This window comes from Mytilus californianus, unplaced genomic scaffold (genome assembly GCF_021869535.1).
Source record: "Mytilus californianus isolate M0D057914Y unplaced genomic scaffold, xbMytCali1.0.p SCAF_7, whole genome shotgun sequence".
Classification (NCBI taxonomy): Eukaryota; Metazoa; Mollusca; class Bivalvia; order Mytilida; family Mytilidae; genus Mytilus; species Mytilus californianus.
Genome location: NW_026262723.1, coordinates 88466068 through 88484689, shown reverse-complemented (window position 1 = coordinate 88484689; position 18622 = coordinate 88466068). Strand labels below are relative to the sequence as shown.

Below are 18622 nucleotides of genomic sequence, written 5' to 3'. Positions count from 1 at the left end.
ATAACAATCTTTTGGAAAAAACATAAAACTGACCATTGTCGAACAATGTATCATACCTTATATTGGTTCTATATTCAAACAATATATCATACTTTATATTGGTTCTATATCCAAACAATGTATCATACCTTTTGGTTCTGCATCCAAACAATGTATCATACCTTATATTGGTTCTGTATCCAAACAATGTATCATACCTTATATTGGTTCGGTGTCCAAACAATGTTCCATACGTTATATTAGTTCTGTATCCAAACAATGTATCTTACCTCATATTGGTTCTGCATCCAAACAATGTATCATACCTTATATTGGTTCTGTATCCAAACAATATATCATACCTTATATTGGTTCTGTACCCAAACAATGTATCATACCTGATATTGGTTCTGTATCCAAACAATGTATCATACGTTATATTGGTTCTGTACCCAAACAATGTATCATACGTTATATTGGTTCTGTATCCAAACAATGTATCAAGCCTTATATTGGTTCTGTATTTAAAAAAATGTATCATACCTTATACTGGTTCTGTATCCAAAAAACGTATCATACCTGATATTGGTTCTGTTTCTAAACACTGCATATATATTGCTTCTGTACCCAAACAATGTATCATACCTTAAATTGGTTCTGTACCCAAACAATGTATCATACCTTATATTGGTTCTGTACCCAAACAATGTATCATACCTTATATTGGTTCTGTACCCAAACAATGTATCATACCTTATATTGGTTCTGTACCCAAACAATGTATCATACCTTATATTGGTTCTGTATCCAAACAATGTATCAAACCTGATATTGGTTCTGTATTTAAAAAATGTATCATACATTATACTGGTTCGGTATCCAAAAAATGTATCATACCTGATATTGGTTCTGTTTTCAAACACTGAATATATATTGCTTCTGTACCCAAACAATGTATCATACCTTAAATTGGTTCTGTACCCAAACAATGTATCATACCTTATATTGGTTCTGTATCCAAACAATGTATCATACCTTATATTGGTTCTGTACCCAAACAATGTATCATACCTTATATTGGTTCTGTACCCAAACAATCTATCATACTGATATTGGTTCTGTATCCAAACAATGTAGCATACCTTATATTGGTTCTGTAACCAAACAATGTATCGTACCTTATATTGGTTCTGTACCCAAACAATGTATCATACCTGATATTGGTTCTGTATCCAAACAATGTATCATACCTTATATTGGTTCTGTATCCAAACAATGTTCCATACGTTATATTGGTTCTGTATCCAAACAATGTATCAAACCTTATATTGGTTCTGTATTTAAAAAATGTATCATACCTTATACTGGTTCTGTATCCAAAAAATGTATCATACCTGATATTGGTTCTGTTTCCAATACTATATATATATTGCTTCTGTACCCAAACAATGTATCATACCTTAAATTGGTTCTGTACCAAAACAATGTATCACACCTTATATTGGTTCTGTAACCAAACAATGTATCGTACCTTATATTGGTTCTGTATCCAAACAATGTATCATACCTGCTATTGGTTCTGTATCCAAACAATGTATCATACCTTATATTGGTTCTGTACCCAAACAATGTATCATACCTGATATTGGTTCTGTATCCAAACAATGTATCATACCTTATATTGGTTCTGTACCCAAACAATGTATCATACCTTATATTGGTTCTGTACCCAAACAATGTATCATACTGATATTGGTTCTGTATCCAAACAATGTATCATACCTTATATTGGTTCTGTACCCAAACAATGTATCATACCTTATATTGGTTCTGTACCCAAACAATGTATCGTACCTGCTATTGGTTCTGTACCCAAACAATGTATCGTACCTTATATTGGTTCTGTACCCAAACAATGTATAATACCTTATATTGTTTCTGCATCCAAACAGGTTGTTTCTTCATTTCCTGCTCCTGCATTTTTGGCAAATCAACGTTAACGATAAGCCATCCTGGTGTTACAAATCCAATAATGACCATCAGAAAACTAGCACTACCAGTCCCTATCATAATCTGTTTTATTATCTTCATTATTTACGAATCAATGTTGTAGAACTATTAAATATAGAAAACGTACAATAAAGATAATATTAGATTTGCCGAATACCCACTCACGAAGCATCCTATTCAATTATTTGTAGCTAAAACTAAAGGGTGAAAACGTATATTTGACACAAAGAAATATTATATTATAAACAAAGATTATTACCATGCACTGAAGATTTTCTTTTGTTCTTTTTACTTTACTAAAATCCTTCCAAAGAATAGTGATTCATGTTGAAATACAAAATGGTTTGAGAAATGTTCATGATGCAGTTATTTAGCTTTTCAATAACTGCGGCCTCATGATACTTTATATTTATTTCAGTATATGTTTCTTGTTATTTCTAACAATAGAATATAAGGGAGTTCAAAATACTTTTTATTAGTACTTACCAGACTAAATATCAAGGTAATCAGACTTCACATAAACGATGTATTGGGGTATTCAAATTTTTTCATAAACGATTTACCCTAATTATTCAAACAGAAATATGAGAATGCCAATTTAGATAATGAAAAATATCACTTGGCTTATACATTGGCAGGACATTTTTGCGAAAATTTTAAAACTGCTAGGGGACAATTAAGCGCAGAGATTATAGCCCATTTTTGCGGATTAATACGTTCACTTGTATTTTCGATAGCCCACTTGAGCGAAACATTATCTGGTTGAATAATACTTACCATAATAAAACCGTGAACAGTAATGTATGCTAGCTAAATGTTTAAGTTGTCTGCATTTACAATTTTGTTAAACATGGAAATAAATGTTGTTGAAAAAGCAGAAGATAAAAGTGCAATATGTGATAGTTTTTCTGGATAGTACTATCAAATTACAAACAACAACATAGTCATATGCATATCAAACAGAAGTATCGATTAATCTGAACCCTAATCTAGACAAAATAAACAGAAGGAACAGTTCGCCATTTTATGAACAGTGTTGTAAAGGGGACATATCAAGAACCCATTACCTACGTTCATTGGGATATAGATTCCAGACTATAACGGACTTTTATCATTTGTATGAACTTTTTAGACATTTAGTGCTGTCTTTTAATGGACACGATATTTTTTATTATGTACTGTGTTGATACTATATACATTTATAAATCACCTACAATTTAATTTATATCGTTAAAAAGGGCATTGGTAAAATAACTTTTCGCTTAAATGGATTAAAAATCTGGCGCTAAATTGGGTTATACTTTTGTGTTTAAACAGCCGATTTTTTCCGCTAAAATGTCCTCCGCCGCTCGTACTATTGTCTGATACAGAATGGTGCCTTAAAGTTTGCACGAAAGAGAAAAATAGCTCCAATATCTATATATAAGAGTGGAAGGCTTTTGAATAAATTTCCACATTCGTCATAATAATTAAGAATGTGTTAAACAATATTATATAAATAACATACATATATTTGTAGCTGAGAGGGTGAGAGAGCAGATTGTTACCCCGAGAAAACATTGTCAACTGAGGCGAAGCCAAGGTTGACAATGTCTTTTCGAGGGGTAACAATCTGCTCTATCACCTTCTCAGATATTTGTTATTTAATTTATTATACTGAATGTTCTGTTATTACTGTCGATTAAAATTCAAATTCAAAGTAATAAACTATGACGTCATGTACATAACAACCATCCGTATTTAATAAAGCGCACACTTGATCAAGCGTCTCCATGAAGGGTAATAGAGTAAATTAACACCCTCGTATTAGCCAATCAAAATATGGCATTTTAACGTGAAGTATAATAAAAATATATATCTAGGTACTGGAAAGTTTAACAAAAAAAAAAACAATTTTAACGAAAAGAAAGAAAAAAAAAACGTTTCAAGCTAAAAAATGATATGAAATATGCATATACAAAACATTTGTTTATTTATTTGATCACTGTGTTAAATCTATCGTTTGGTATGGTATGCATCAAACCTACTATGTAAAGCTTAATTAATACAACTTTAACAATAACCACCGCGATGCCTTCGTACTCTTTTAAACTTTTTTTTATATAGACTATTGATCTATCTATTCGAAAGAGATACATTTTTTTATAGAGACTATTGATCTATCTATTCGAAAGAGACACATTTTTATAAGTCTTTATAAATTTGAGGTTGTTTTGAAAAGATATTTACATCAGATTTGTTGGATGCATGGAAAAATATCATAGATGCATAATCAGATGACAGCGGTATATAAATCTAACAAAATTTATATCAAGTTTAAGTCTAAGAATAAAAATTGAAAGACATGAACGAAAGATTAATAGTTCTGGAAAGCAGCAGATACTCCACAGATTTGAAAGACTCTGTCAACATTGAACACTTAGGTAGAAAATTAAATGCATTTTGTCATCTTTTTGATATATATCAAAAAATATATTCTCTGACCAAATTTGGCAAAAGTTTCCTAATTTGTTGAATCTAAACCTTCTGAATTACTTATCTGTAAGATGAATTATTAGATTTAGGTTTTAATATTCCTTTTCGTGACTGTTTATTGAATAATTTTCAAATGAGGATAGAAAACTCTTTAAAAACCTTGTAGGCGAGTGACATTTTCCAAAGAGACGCTTAGTTGACGACTTTAATGCAACCACCTAACATAAGGCTTTATTATTTATCATTAGAAAGCTTATTGTCTGTACTTTCTGTTTTGTCCTGTCGTCAATGATTCGCACGGTGCAATTTTTGTTAAATCAAGGTCAAAGGTCAAGAATGAACATTCCTAAATTTCGCAAGGATAAAACAAAATGGCCTTTGATGGTTCTCGTATATTTTTTTTCTCAAAATCATGTGAACAGAATACCATTATTCCAAATCAAATGCATATTAAAGTGTTAATTGCGCAATATTTACAGAACATTGCAATTCTTTAAAAAATTCTTCAAAAATGATAAAATTGGACTAAAAGCAAAATATTTCTTTAGGTATCAATATGCATATGTCAAAAATGAAATAATTTTATCGTTTATAGGTGAAGGATTTTTTTTTTGTCATTTTATACTGCAATTGATTTAATAATGGTCAGGAATCAGTCTTCTAATGAAGCTTTTGCAGTTCCCCTTAATACCACCATCTGCAAATAGGGATCATCTTACTTTTCATTGTTTAGATAAAACATCGATTGTTGTCAATATCAGGAGAAAATAATTTAGAATATTTAAAAAAGGGATAATAAAAATGATTAAGGAATATACTAGGTATATACAGTAAAAATATGTTTTTTTCGATGTCGAAAGTGGAAGACATGTTAAGAAGTTTATTCTCGTTCAATATTCGAATGAATACTGTTTGCACCACGAGCTGAACAATCACAAATCCGGCAGTTTTTTTTATATGTTGGCACATTATCACATACTATATTAGTTGTTTTATCAAATATGAATGAAAATTGATATCGTGGAAGATTCAATACCCTTCCTGGGCAATTTCAATCACCACCGGTTTAAGGTAGCGTTCGTACATTTCGGTGTAGTGTTTTGAGGACTGTTGTTTGTCTATCCTACTTCTATCGCGTCATGGTGTCATATGTGTGTTTATCGGAACTGTAGGAATCATCTTGTCCCTACGCTCATTTCTTTTGATTCTTTCCATTCATAGTCCATTCGTTAGTCTAAAAAAACTTTGTAATGAGCAATACATCTCCTACGTATACATCGCGTGGTAAATTTTAGTGAAGTTTTGAAGTGCACATATGGAGATTGTACATAAAAGGATTTTATTCATGATTAACACATTCAAATAGATTTCAATAGCAAGCAATTCAAATTCACCATTACAGTCCTGCTTTTTAGTTATCTCATTTTTAACGCTTGTTTTTCTCACACTTATAAACATTCCATATTGTATGTTTTTTTTTTATGTCAACTAATATCAGACACTTATTGCAGTTATGAGAACTTCTCACCATTAGAAAACCAAACGAATAGATTAAAGCATACAAAGCATTAGAATGTAAGAAAAAACCAACCAATGGTACTTATTCATGTTATTGTTTGGATAAAATTTTAGGGGTTTCTTTATAATTTAGTTTTGGAAAAGATATTAATTCGAATCAACTAGTTTTGGCAACAAATTTGTTTACGCGACGTCTGTGATTAGAAAAAATAATGCGAATAGAATTAACCTCGTTCTTCTCTAGTATGAAAATAAAGTGTGAACATCGCCAAAACATCCTTGCCAGGTCAACAACAGAGGGCTTAACGCAGAAATATGAAAAGTGCTTTTTTATTCTATATGTAATAGTTAATAATTTAGGAAGTCTAATTATTACTATAATCATTGCAAATTGCTAGAACTTTCAAATCAAACATATAGATTGTAAGTTGATGTAAATACACCCATCATAGATACTTGGCTTGAAATGTTGTACACCAGACGCTCGTTTCGTCTACAAAAAACTCATCAGTGACGCTCGAAAAAAAAAGTTAAAAAGGCCAAATAAAGCACGAAATTTGAAGAGCACCGACGACCCAAAATTCCGAAAGGTTTTGCCAAATACAGCTAAGGTTATCTGTTTTCTCAGGGGGGGAAGGGGGGGGGGGTTAAAAAATCCATAGTATTTCAAAAAATGAAATGGGTTTTGAACAGTGAGTTAATTTATAATTATGACCATATCAGTGATAGTTCGTGTCAACACAGAAGTGCTGACTACTGGGCTTGTGATACCATTGGTGAGGAAACCTCCTGCAGCAGTGGCATCGATCCAGTGATTGTAAATAAACTCATCATAGATACCAGGCTTAAATATTGCACGTCAGACGCGTGTGTTGTCTACAAAAGACACATTAGTGACGCTCGAATTAAAAAAGTTATAAAGGCCAAATAAAGTAAATTTGTATAAGAGAAACTTTTGAAATTCAACTTTTCATTAATTAGCTTTCTAACTATGTAATTATCTATTTATGTATTTAGTTTTTTGGGGCTAGCTTAATATTTATATATAAAGTCCTTTATTTCTGTTAATGATAATCATAAAATTACAAACTAAATAACAAAAAAAGACCGAAGAGTTTTTTATAGGCTGGCAATTAAGCTAACATATTGAAATATCAAAGTTCAGCTCCCTAAATTTCATTTAAGAGCATGCATCCCGCGTGTATTATTTCCTTCAAACATTTATTAAAATTTTTAAATTTATTTCTTTAACCTAAAATTTACTACATAAAATATTTTTGAACGTAGAACAGCTAAAAAGCTATCTTTTTGCAGATGGTGGTATGGTGGGATACCGTAAGAATATTTGACGACCGGGCAAAAATTTAAGTACAGATTATATGCTTTCGAATAGTGTATGATTAAGCCGTATGTTAGGTGGGTGCATTAAAAATGAAATTTTATAGTTAATGTCACTCGACCATTGGATTACCAGAATATTAATGCTTATGGTTAACATAATTAGAGTTATTCCTCCTTATACAGCTAGCCCTCTCTTCACCCTACGTATTCCATAATTGACATGCTTCGTTTAATTTAAAACATGAATGTTTTTAGAATGTATTTTTCTTTGTTTCTTTCTATGATAATTGATATGCATGTGCAGCTAACGGCACTTTAGCTAGGAATAAAAATGGATATTTTTTGTATTGGTTGATATGGACAATTGAGGTGTAGGATTTAATAATGTCCCCCATGAAATAATGTCCGCTGGACATTTTTTCACAGTAAATACTGTCCATGGACAATATTTAATCATTTTAATGTGTCTTGGACACAATTTACCTATGAAAAAATATCCTAAGCTGTGAAAAAGTGTCCATGTTATCACTGGACACTTTTTACCATTAAATTTGGTCCTTGAACAGTTAATGTGATACACCATTCTCAATTAATTAAAATTCGTGTATAATAAAACATTTTTGTCCTGTGGGAGTGAACTATTTCATAACTGTTGCTATAAAATTCTGTCCACTCAAGAGACCATATAATGTTTTGATGCAATTTTGGAAACTGTCTTATTGACACCAAGATGACATCCACTTTTATCATGACACATAAACAATACAGTGTCCAGCTTATCGAAGCCAAGGTTGACAATGTCTTTTCGAGGGGTAACAATCTGTTCTATCACCCTCTCAGATATGTGTTATTTAATTTATTATACTGAATGTTCTGTTATTACTGTCGATTAAATTTCAAATTCAAAGTAATAAACTATGACGTCTTGTACATAACAACCATCCGTATTTAATAAAGCGCACACTTGATCAAGCGTCTCCGTGAAGGGTAATAGAGTATTTACCATAGAATAGAGTAAATTGCCTCCCTCGTATTAACCAATCAAAATCTGGCATTTTGACATGAAGTATAATAATATTTAATACTTAAATTCTGTGAAAAACTGTCCAGGCGGACACTTGCACAGGACACTATTATGTCTTACGATGTCTCCGGCTTCTCGACCCCATGGGACAACTGCCAGAAGTGTGTCAACGACATTTTAGAAACGAACTGATCGTTAACGGACCGCAATACTGCTTTTCTCAAAGTCAAATACAACCAGATGATTCGGAAACGTGTGGAATGTATTGCGCTTACGTAAAGATCTGAAAGTTTGACAGGGATTTTTCAATTTTACAAATACTGACTGTGTAAAGTGTGACGATCGACATACGGAGGGTTTATTATTTTCGTCATTTAAAATTTAGTGTGTGCCGGAAGTTGTAAAGAGACATCACGCTTGAATGATTTAATTGGTTGATATTGTTTACTTAACGTCCAGCAACAGTTATTACACTTATTTGTGTACCTTACATCTGACATGTGTTATCTTTAATAACGTCCAGTGGCAACTTTAACAATAATTTGTGCACCCTTTATCTGACATTTCTTATCTTAAATCTCAACATTTTTATGGTCGGTCATAGAATTAAGGAAGTTTAATCATCCGCATAATTACATGTTTGGACATGTTTTGACTGGGGTAAAATTATTAGAGTACGGGATCGATATTGTATAGAATTGGGACAATAAACAAATTACCTTATTCAACAAATATAAAAAGACTATAATGTCAATATTGTTTGAAATTCTTTTTGCTATATAATAGTATAATCTCAAATAATTGAATCGATAGGTAGGTGTCATTAAAGTGTCACAATGCATCACAAAAATTATTATATCGCGCACAAAGTTCTATGTTTCGGAGTTTAGTCACGGTGACGTCCATTTTCATTGAACTAATACAGATTTTTGTTTAGGGGCCAGATGAATCCCGCATCCGGGTGTGGGATTTTCTCGCTGTGGTGAAGACCCATTGGTGGCCTTGGGCTGTTTTCTGCTCTTTGGATGGGTCGTTGTTTCTTTGACACATTCCCCATTTCCATTCACAATTTTACTTATTAATATATAATGGGTCATAAAAGTATCAAAATAAGCGAGATTCTTTAGTACACTTCAATATAAGGTATGGTGTGGAGAAAGAAACAACGTTTTACGCTATATCTTTATAAATTAAAATTCAGTTTATTTTTATTCAATTTTGTATTATCTGTATAGAAACATGTCTGGTCATGTTTTGACTGGTTATGAAGGATCATAAACGTGTCATATATTAGCATCATAAACGTGTCATATATTAGCATCATAAAATTGTCATCGAGTACAATATCACAGGAAGAAGTTATTATATTAAAACCAGAGTGTATTTAAAATATATCATTGACGATAGGATACCAGACCAAACAAAGGATCGAAAAGTGTCTAAATGTTTGTGTAAATAGAATCACGTTATTGGTTTTATCGAACTTGTTTACCCAAACTCCGTTAAGTGATCGTTTCCGTTCTGGAACTATTTTCCTTTACTCCATCGGATCGGAGCTGGAAGTGCCGGGTAGTTTGTTGTTTACCATGTTTGTATTCCGTTATTACGTAATAATTTAATTTTGGAAGTATCACGTCTTCTGATTGGCTGAAGATTTTTCGTCTATCAGCTCATAAACATAATTTTGTCATGTGACCATGACGTCATCGACTTTTTTTCGTTATTTACTCCCTTAAAATGGAATATAGAATTAAATTATAAGGAATGACTGTATTTTTTCTGTCTATTCAAAATAACATGAAAAATGTGGTGCACACTTTTAAAATAACCCGCTACGCGGGATATTCAAAATGCACCACATTTTTGATGTTATTTCTTCATAGACAGAAAAAATATATTACAATCAATCCTTAATTGCCCATTAGTAAAATATTAGGTTCCGCTATGTAATACACCAGCCGATTACATAAGATTACGTCACGGTACTTTGAGTCAGTGATATATACACTACTCCTGTTAGTAGAGCAGCTGAGACCGGTTAAAAATGTCATCATTGACGTGACAGTACAACATTTGGCAAGACATATTAAAATGTTCGTCTTAAAAGCGGGAATCAGAAAATCGGTCTTGCCGGGCGTGGATTAGTGTACAACGAGAGCGTTTGGGCAAAAACCACGTTTTTAAGTCAAAAAGTGCTGAAAACTGGAAATAATTTATAAAATGTCAGTTTTAGTCCGATTTACTTGATCAAAACATCAAATTGTTTGCAATAGCTTATACTAGACAAATAAAATAAACTTACATAGTTTTGATCCCTAAAACATGAAAAAAATGGGGAAAATCTATATTTTTGGTGCAAAAAACACAAAAAAATGAGTCTTCAATTTATGCATGATATGTTACCGCAAAGGACCACTATATATATATATATATATATATATATATATATATATATATATTATTTTTTTTTCGATGAAAAAGTATAAAAAGACATTTTTAAAAACAAAAATTTGAAATTTCAAGTGACAGTTATGGGTCAAAAAGATCATTTAAAAAAAAAGAAATTGTGAAAAAAATTGACAATTTCAAGCGAAAAGACATAAAAGCTTGAATAGTTTCAGCTGTTGGAATGTATCAATTATGTTTGTTTTAATACCGAAATTAATTTATCAGATTATGAACTGTAAAAAAAAAGAATGGAAATCGATTTTTTTCTTCTTCAAAAACTCCCTTTTTACATTCCTGTATTTTTTTATATGGGGTTGCTGGCCAAAGCATTGGAAATTACATGGGCGAGACCAGATGAACTTAAAGGTGCCATTCATTGTGAAGGTGGAATGCATTTATTAATGTACGTTTTTTCAGGTATTGGGTATTTGCATAGTGATGCAGGACTTCGGCAGATGCTGTGTGAATCAGGTGTATTTGCCGCAGGAACGGTTAACTCGATGCTTTCTGGTAAGGATTTTGACAGAGCTATGCGTGGTCTAAAGCTTTTTGATGAGGCCCTACACGCCAGGTTGTTTTACCAATTTTTCCTTTGGTGCAGAAGATCACAACAGCAAATCCCATCAGACCTAGAACAAATCATTCAACAATTTGAAACTGTAGTTCTGGAATCAACTGATGTAGATAATTTCTTGTCTCTGTTACAGACCGACATTGAAGACAAACTGCAGCTCTTGGTTGATCGATTTAAAGCCGAGGGTCAGGCCATATCTCCAACATTCAAATAATTTTGGGATGATTTTCTGACTAAAGTACTCCAAAAAAAAGTAAAATTACAAAAATACCGAACTCCGAGGAAAATTCTAAACGGAAAGTCCCCAAGTAAATGGCAAATTCAAAAGCTCAAACACATTAAACGAATGGATAACAACTGTCATATTCCTGACTTGGTACAGGCATTTTCTTTGTACAACCAATTAAAATCTTAATTAGTTCTACAAGGAACGGACTTTGGAAAGTCTTCCAGGCAATGAAAGTTGAGCTGTTGCCTCTTCTGTTTGCCTCAAACAGAAATAACTATTCTCGCTATTGTTTCTAAACATTTCTGTGATGGTAAGTTTGCAGCAAAGTTGACTTCTGGCTGTTTTAATTCGGTGTGGATGGATTATACCATTGAGACAACAGAGAACAAAGCCCTGAAAGGTAATGGTGGTATAATTGGTTTGACAATGATTGATTGATTGATTGGTGTTTAACGCCACTTTTGTGGCGGTCAGTTTTTATTGATGGAGGAAGCCGGAGTGCCCGGAGAGAAACACCGACCTTCGGCAAGAAAACTGACAATCATAGTCAATTAAGATTAGAGTCGAGTGCACCTGGCCAGTGCGGGATTCGAACTCACAACCTCAGTTTTGATTGGCTAGTGATACAGTAGTTGGACTACTTAGACCACTCGGCCCCGGTTTGACAATGAAAGGTCCTGCGCTTACTAGGTGGTTTATAGCAAGACCACTAACATCGCAGTACAGTATCAGATTCAGAGATGTCATCAGTCAGTCTTGAGACAAGATCAAGATCCATCACGAAGCTGGGGATGCTTGTCAGAAACGTTGGAATGAAGATGTTCAGAAATTATGTGAACTTTTTGATTCAGCATTCACTGATCCATTTGATATATCAGATGCTCCTGAACATCTAGTAAATATAGCAACAGGTTATATGGCTCCAAAATGTATTGAGACCAGTCTTGGTAATGCCCTTGAAACTGGTCTAGCTATGATGAAAAAGTTTGCAAAAAGAAAGATTGATTGATACTGATCTTATGAATACGCAACGGAAGAATCTTTATGATAGTTTACCTAGATCTACAGTGAAAACTATGACCAAAATGAAGAAGAAGGTTAAAAGTAAGAAATAATGGACGGTGAGATAATGTACTTACGTTTGCTTGCAGTTAACTCAAGAACAAAAGTACAACTTTCTAGAGTGATGTCTTTAAGCATGATTACAGATGATGGGAAAATGACGGCATGCTTTAAATCACAATTTATGGAGTGTCTTGAGGGGGTTTGTCGGAGAAGATGACGTCTATAGATAGATGTAATGCACTGATATATGATGGGCATGCGGTCATACATATGCTGAATCCACCTTCAGGGACAGTGGTACCTACAACCTTTGAAGACATGGATAGCCAAACGGTTTTTTTACTATATTTTTTTCTCATAGTCGGCATTGCAATAATGATTGTCCTGTTAAGCAAATACATATAGTATTTGATAGATATCTGGAGGAAAGTATTAAAGGACAGACTTGGGAAAAACGAACTGCTGGAATCGTAAGTTCAGTACACCAGGAAAGACCTGAAATCAGAATTCCCTCAAATTGGAAGCAATTTTTAGGAAATGGAGAAAATAAAGCAAACCTTGCTGAATTTTATGCTACTTACATTTGCAATAATAAAATTCGTTTGCAAAAGGAAAAATGTTACTGATCAGCGGTGGAAGTGGACACAACACTTAAAAAGTCACACATGTATCAGTAACGAATGTTGCAGCGCTCAGGTCAAACCAAGAGGAAGCCGATACCCGTATTGTATTGCATGCTATCTATTCAGTTAGTCAACCAACTGACAAATTAGTTATCTCCAGTCCTGATACATATGTTCTGGTGCTTCTTATACACCACAGACAATCAATAGCAGCTGACAATGTGTACTTTCTGACGGGTAGAGTAGGTAAGCATGCTAGCTTAGTAAGATACATTTCAGTTGATGATATAATTAAGGAATTAACACCTTCACAAAAACATATTCTTTTTCCAGTGTACTGTCTGACTGGTTGTGACACCACAAGCTCGTTTTTTGGTCATGGAAAGAAGTCAGTTTTTCGACTGCTAAAACAAAGAGCCGGTTCTCATAATGGCCTTGCAACATTGGGTTCCTCATATCTAACTTCCGATCAATTTAAGCATTGTATGTCATTTGTAGGTGATCTTTATGGTAAAAAGGACTGTTTTTCACTGGACAGTTTGCGTTGTGAAAAGCCTGACAAAAAAGTACCTGCCAAAAAACTTCCACCAACAGAAAACAGTTTCAAACTTCATGTGTTGCGCTGTATCTATCAGTTGAAGATCTGCCGTAATGCAAATGCTGCTACGCATGAGCAAGTTGGTCCTATTATATATGGATATGGAAGAGATCTTGAAACTGACACTATTATGCCAAGGTTGACGAGCCAACCTACAGCAGCACCGAAACTTTTGAAAAATTTGATTTGTGAATGTGATGACCATAATTGTTCAGAGAACTGTACTAGTCTCGAACATGAACAAGCTTTTACAGCCGCTTGTAGTTGTGGGGCATCTGTAGATATCGCGGATGAAACAACCTGTAACAACCCAACGTAAGTTGAAGCGATCATGGAATTACTTAGTTCTGATAAAGACTTTGACAACTGAGTTGAAACACAAATATTTGGCAACTTTTACATATATAATGTTTTGTTAAATTTCATGGTTTTTGTGGTTTTTATTCTAATAAATTATTATGACATTGACCTAATATTACACTATGAATATGAAACCTAGTACATATAAATAGGTATGCAAATTTGATTTTGTCTTAATTGACAGAAACAGCAATTACTAAATTTAGAGCCTGCAGATTAATGCAGGAATTTATTTTTTTTAGTTTCCGATTTCTGCATTTCTTTTCAGCAAAAAAAAAAATTGTATCCCCAAAAGTACATAAAAAAGAATCGAGATCCAAAAAATGTTATTTTACTTAGTTAGCATATTTTCAAAAGAACATTTTGATATGCGAATCATGAAATTCGGTCTAAAATTAATTTTTTTATGATGATTTTCCAGTTTTCAGCACTTTTTTTTATCTAAATTACAGTTTTTGCCAAAAATTTCAGATTGTACACATTTTTCGACCCGGCAAGACTGGTTTCCATATTCCTGGCATCAAAACGAACAATTTGATATATAACAACCTTTGTTGTACTGCCACGTCATTGAACTCCTTAATTAGAGCACTTTTTGGTGTAAAGCTGCTCTACTAAGTACCCAAAAGATGGATTTTCTTATTCCCACAAGACAGTATCTTGTAAACACAAGAAGGTTTTTTTGTTCCCATAAGTTCTATGTTTTGGGTACATGATATTACGCTGTGGAAAAAAAAACTTCTTGCGTGTACAATATATTATCTTGTCGTAACACTATTTTATGTTGTAGGTACACTATTTATCTTTAAGGAGCAAAAAACCATCTTGTGGGTACAGGATAATATTTTGAGGGAACAAGATGTCATTTAATTTTTGTTGGATCAATTAAGACAAGCATCTTGTGCGGACAAGAAACTATGTTGTGAGGACGAAATACAATAAATTGCTTCGCTTAGCGCAGCTGGATACGACCGCAGAGGTCAAACCCTGAACAGTTGGGACAAAAATGGACACAATATTCGCGCTTGATACAGGTCTGAATTTGGATTGTAATTAAATATTTGACACATAATAGGTTTCTGCCACAGAATAACTGTAGTCAAAGAACTTAGAATTGGTCATATGATTGGAATTTATATTCAATTTTTTGCTTTTGTGCAATACACTATGCTGTTGCGTATTGACCCCCCCCTAAAAAAAATAAAAAATAATTGAAGAAATTTTCTTTTTAATTTCTGAAATCTGAAATGAGAAAAAATTGTCCCCCCCCCCCCAAATTTTTTTTTCTTATTTAACCCCCCCCCCTAAATTTTTTTTTCACCTCCCCCCTTTCCCCTTTTTCCAAAAAAAAAAATTCTTTCCCTAAAGATATGGTCATAATCCCAATTCAAATTTCTAATGGAGTTTGCAACCATAATTACCCATTCAAATACATCATAAAAGACTTAAAATAGAAAATGATATATGGCTAAAATTAATATTAATTAATAGTAACTTCTAAAAATAAATTTACAGCTATAAATCACCCCAAGACAATCTACATTTCTTTATACACAATTTACAAGCAGTATAAGGGAGGTAATCGAATCATACACAACATTTTACTTTAAATGTGTTTGGATTACCTCCCTTACACTACTTATAAATTGTCTTAATTGTCCATTAACCAGGAAACCCTTGTTTTTTTCCCTTTTTTGCCCCTAATTCCTAAATGGTTTGAGCCATAACCCCCCAAAGTCAATCCTAACCACCCCTTTGTAGTATGGAAACTTGTTGTATAATTTCAGAGAGATTCATACACTTAAACAAAAGTTATTGTCTGGAAACTACAAACATGCTTATTCGGGCCCCTAATTCCTAAACTGTTGGGACCATAACCCCCAAAATCAATCCCGACCTCCCTTTTGTTGTTATAAACCTTTTGTTTAAATTTCATAGATTTCTATTTGTTACTTATACTAAAGTTATTATCCGGAAACCAACTGTCTTCGGACGACGACGACGACGACGTGATACCAATATACGACCGACTTTGCGGTCGTATAAAAATATCTTGCATGGCCTCATTCTGCCACCGTAAATAACAGTGTAATTGATGGACAGTATCAAATCCAATGCACATATTTGGTTTTATTAACAATATTTTGCACGATGTGGGACGTTTGCGCTTTTTGATAGAACATTCGCGCCTTTTTAAATGGACATTTCCGCTTTTTTTAATAGACATTAAACGGTTTAAAAAAAAGGACATTTGAGCTTTTGCCATCACTTGGCGTCCGTCGTCGTCGTAAACTATTTCAAGAATCTTCTCCTCTGAAACTACCGGGCCAAATATCTTCAAACTTTAACTGAATGTTTCTTAGGGTATCTAGTTTATAAATTGTATCCGAATTTGTGATCCATCAACAAACATGGCCGCCATGGCTAAAAATAGAACATAGGGGTCAAATGCAGTTTTTGGCTTATATCTCAAAAACTAAAGCATTTACAGCAAATCTGACAGGGTAAAAATGTTCATTAGGTCAAGTTTTATCAGCCCGGAAATTTTCAGATGAATCTAACAACCCAACTTCCACTAAATTTGTACTTTTTAGAACATTTTGCAGTTTTTGGTTATTATCTTGAATATCATTATAGATAAAGATAAACTGTAAACAGAAAAAATGTTCAGCAAAGTAAGATCTACAAAAAAGTTAACATGACTAAAATTGTCAATTGACCCCTTAAGGAGTTATTGCCCTTTAAATACAATTTTACACATTTTTTTCATAATGTTTGCTAACAATTTAAAATCTTCTCCTCTGTAACTGCTTGGCCTTATACTTCTAAACTTTAACTGAATGTATCCTTAGGGTAACTGGTTTACAAATTGTATCCAAAGTTTTGATCCATTAACAACATGGCCGCCATGGCTAAAAATAGAACATAGGGGTCAAATGCAGTTTTTAGCTTTTATCTCAAAAACTATAGCAGTTAGAGCAAAAGTGATGAAAAGTTCAAAATCTATCTGCTATGAAATTTTCAGACCAATTGGACCACCCATTGTAGGGTTACTGTCCGAAATAGTTTATTTTTATGAAATTTTACTGTTTTTGGTTATTATCTTTAATATTATAATAGATAGAGAGAAAGTGTAAATGGCAAAAATGTTCAGCTAGGTAGGATATACAAATAAGTCAAATGATCAAAATAGTCAATTGACTCCTTAAGGAGTTATTGCCCTTGAAACGTTTATTTTTTTACATTTTTTCGTGCAAGTCTATTACTTTTTAAAAAATCTTCTTCTCTGAAACTACTGAGCCAAATACTTCCAAACTTTAACTGAACGTCCTAAGGGTATCTAGTTTGTAAATTGTATCCGAAGTTTTGATCAATCAACAAACATGGCCGCCATGGCTAATAATAGAACATAGTGGACAAAAGCTTATATCTCAAAAACTACAGCAGTTAGAGCAAAAGTGAAAGGAGTTACGGTGATAAATGGGTTATGATCTATCTGTTATGAAATTTTCAGACAAGTTGACAACCCATTGTAGGGTTACTGTTGGAAATAGTTTATTTTTATTAATGTTTACTGTTTTGGTTATATTTTTTAATATTATGATACAGAGAAAGTATAAATGGCAATAAATGTTCAGCTAAGTAAGATCTACAAACAAGTCAACATCATCAAAATAGTCAATTGACCCCTTAAGGAGATATTGCCCTTAAAACGTTTTTTTTTATACATTTTTTGTGTAATTCTAATTACTTTTTCAAAAATCTTCTTCTCTGAAACTACTTGGCCAAATACTTAAAAACTTACGTTGAATTTTCCTTAGGTTTTTAGTTTATATATTGTAATTGGGGATTTGATCAATTCAAAAACATGGCAGCAGTTTCTAAAAATAGAAAATAGGGGTCAAATGATGTTTTTGGCTTTCATCTCAAAAACTAAAGCAGTAAGAGCAAAATTGACATAGGTAAAAGTGTTAAACAGATATAAGAAGATGTAGTATGAGTGCCAATGAGACAACTCTCCATCCAAGTCAAAATTTATAAAAGTAAACCATTATAGGTCAAACTACGGTTTTTAACACGGAGCCTTGGCTCACACCGAACAGCAAGCTATAAAGGGCCCCAAAAATTACTAGTGTAAAACCATTCAACAGGTTTAGATCTACCTGTCAAGTAATCTTCAGACCAATAGGACAACTTATTGTTGGGTTATTGTCCAGAAATAGTTAATATTCAAGAAATTTTACAGTTTAGGGTTATGTATTATCTTTAATATTATCACAGAAAGAGAGAAAGTGTAAATGACAAAATTGTTCAGAAAAGTAAGATCTACAAATAAGTCAAATGCCTGAAACTGCAGGTGAGCGATATCAGGCTCTCA

At 32.9% G+C, this 18622-nt stretch overlaps 1 long non-coding RNA gene across 1 annotated transcript in view; it reads right to left on the bottom strand.

Annotated features, from left to right (window-relative positions):
• Nucleotides 1-18622, bottom strand: part of LOC127708296 (uncharacterized) — a 34209-nt gene that overhangs the window by 13110 nt on the left and 2477 nt on the right. Inside the window, exon 2 of the long non-coding RNA XR_007985232.1 lies at nucleotides 1906-2094. This is a non-coding gene — a long non-coding RNA (uncharacterized LOC127708296). The remainder of the gene's footprint in view (nucleotides 1-1905; nucleotides 2095-18622) is intronic.